General features: G+C 37.1%; 1 pseudogene; it reads left to right on the plus strand.

The window, feature by feature from the left end:
• The first annotated feature begins 323 nt into the window (after nucleotides 1-323).
• LOC149559115 (putative wall-associated receptor kinase-like 16 pseudogene) overlaps nucleotides 324-2,900 on the plus strand; it is a 15,469-nt pseudogene continuing 12,892 nt past the window's right edge.

Here is a 2,900-nt window from a genome sequence, read left to right on the forward strand (position 1 = left end):
GTTATTACAGCTGAGAGGAATGCTCTATTTATAGAGCTCATACATATTTCTAGAGGGTTCTTGAGAAGCTTCAAGAAAGGAAGCACTCTAGAGATTTCTGCATAATTTTAAATTCAAATTTTGCACAAAGAGAGAGGCTCCAAGAAGCAAGTAGAAAGTTCTGGACTGTGCATTAAATGCCTAGCTACTATAATAAACATTATTTTTAACAGTTAGCTACTCAAAGCAAACAAAAATCTAATATGAAAGGGATGTCTCCGTTTCTGGTAATTACTACCGCCCTCAATATGTTGATTATGGTGAGGACAGGTAGTTTCTGCAGCATAAATTATCCACAGCAATGCGGGTACCTCAGCATAAATTACCCCTTCAACATCGAGGGATCGAATTGTGGGCGCTCCAACTTCACTCTCTTATGCAAAAACAACTCCACATTCGGAGAGGGGAGCATCCCATTTATCTCCACGCCTGCAGGCGAATATCAGGTCTTAAGTCTCTCATACGATTTTCTCCTAATCAATGTGACTCATCTGAAAGCCATCAGTTGCAACGCCTCACAGAGTGCCCACCAAACCTTTTCACTTCCAAAGGATGGACCTTTCACAATTTCGGGGTCCAATGTGTTTGCCACTGTTGGGTGTAATGCCAGCGGGTCCTTCTTTCCTGGTGCACTTCAATCAAGAGTTGGAGGAATGTGTTGGGCTTCCTGTTTGAAAATCTACCACCCTGAGTACTGCAATGGGTTTGGTTGCTGCCAAATCGCCTTGATAGAGAGTTGGAGGAGTGCGGATATTGCTGTTCAGGCGACATCTGGAGAATGTGTGTTCTCGACCATACTCGACCCCAGGACCTTCAGGAGACGGGCTCCTCATAATGGAAGACTTGGGGCTGGTACTTATGCTCTCAAGCTCGATTGGGGTATTAAAGCTGATAATTGTGGGTATATCTCTGCAAATGAAATGGGTAATCTCACTTGCTCAAGAGATGCTCATTGCCTTGACGTTACCGGCATGCCCGGTTACAAGGTCTGCAAATGTGATAAGGGGTATAAGGGTGACGGTTACCAGGAAGGAGTCCACTGCACTGGTATGGTTCTAAACACTATGCCTTTTTTGTTTTGTTTTGAGGGTTGTTTTCTTCATTCATTTGATTAGGACCTGTTATTTTTTTATAACATTAATGTGACACTAGGGGAAACTTTAAAGTAATTTATTGAGAGGCAAATTTCAGGATGGGTATCCTAAGAATATTGATGCCCATTTGGAAGTAGCTCTTATTGGCTTAGTATGATTAGGAGTAGCCCTGGTCAGTTGGGATACCTTGCCTCCTGAAAATTGTGTATACTGTTTTGGAGAGTCAATGAATGGGGGCAAAATTAGAATTGGGGTATTCGCAACATGGATTGTAATTTTGAAATCTAACTTTTATGCATATCTATGAGTTTACTCTTCTTGGTTCCTTCTTTAATGAATTTGAAATTCTAAAGAGTTTCATTTCTTGTATCTCATAAGCAAAACTAATTTATTCATCTTCGATAATTGAGACTTCTTTAAATGGTAAGAGAAATTGTGCTTTCAATGTTGAGTAATATAGATCATTTTCTACAAATGTAATAACACTACGCTTGTTATTGGTATGTTAAAACTACATATTTGAATGACTTATAAATATGAGAGGAGGAGACATGTCTCATGAAGAGATATGCCTCTATGGTTAATCATCATTACACACACACACACACACACCTAGATGTTATCTTTCAATATAATTTAAAGTATGTTTCAACTAGATATATCAATCTTATGATATTCATCATACTTATATTCTTTTGGTATGTGCATTGGCATCAAATGACATGTCTACCAAAAGAATATGTTATATCTTAGTAGGATATGTGTTATCTAATTTTTGACACTCCAAGATAAGAAGTTAATGTAGTTTGATCATTATATGTTCATTATCATGACTACCGGCACTCTGGGACAACAACTTAATGTAGTTTGTCATGATAACAAGTCAAGCTATTGATAAGATCATCAAATCATCACTTTTGATGACATAATCCACATATGCAAAATAGTAACCACCATGAACCAAGTGAGAGGGTAGAACAAGGGTTTTCACCTCAACTTCTCTCCCATAGAGAAGAATGCATTACAAGAAATTTTACTTCGAACTTCTCTCTCATAGAGAAGATATCATTCAAAAGAGATCACACCTCAAAATTTTCCCTCTTAACAATAGTCCTCCAAAGTCAAGTCCTCTAGTTACTCCCTTAGAAGCACTCTTCACCCAAGGATGCTTATTGGACTCCCTCTAGATATGATATCAATATTTTGACTTTCTGATGATAAATCATTATTTTCTCATATGTACAAAGTGGTAGGCCGATCAAACTCTCATACATGTTCTTTTAGACTCCCTCTAAATAAATCATTATTTTCTCATTATGTATACAATGGTAGGTCCATCAAACTCACACACATATATTTTTAGATTTCCTCTGAGTATCAATCTTTTAATCTCATTCATTGCCTTTTAAAAAGTGCCAAACTCCGTCTTAATATAGAAGGATACTCATAATTTTATTCATCAAGGATATTTGCTTCAAGAGCCTCACTTAATCCAGTTTGATCATCAATTTCTTTAGAGCTACAGCCATAAGATTGAGTTGTACAATTTTGGTAGTTTTTGTGCCCACCTTCTTTTCCTGCAAGGATATACTTAGACATAAAGGAAAAGATTAGGGCAAATAACTCTTCTAGTATGTATAGAACTAAAAATATGAGAGGGACTAAAAATAGTAGATAAATGTAATACTCAAGGGTAAGAATACATATCTTTCCACAAGGATCATGGAACATCTCCTTTCTAAAGATGGTTCAAATGGGAATGAAACA

The sequence above is a fragment of the Cupressus sempervirens genome, chromosome 5 (assembly GCF_028749045.1).
Source record: "Cupressus sempervirens isolate cs-2001-9-10 chromosome 5, ASM2874904v1, whole genome shotgun sequence".
Taxonomy (NCBI): domain Eukaryota; kingdom Viridiplantae; phylum Streptophyta; class Pinopsida; order Cupressales; family Cupressaceae; genus Cupressus; species Cupressus sempervirens.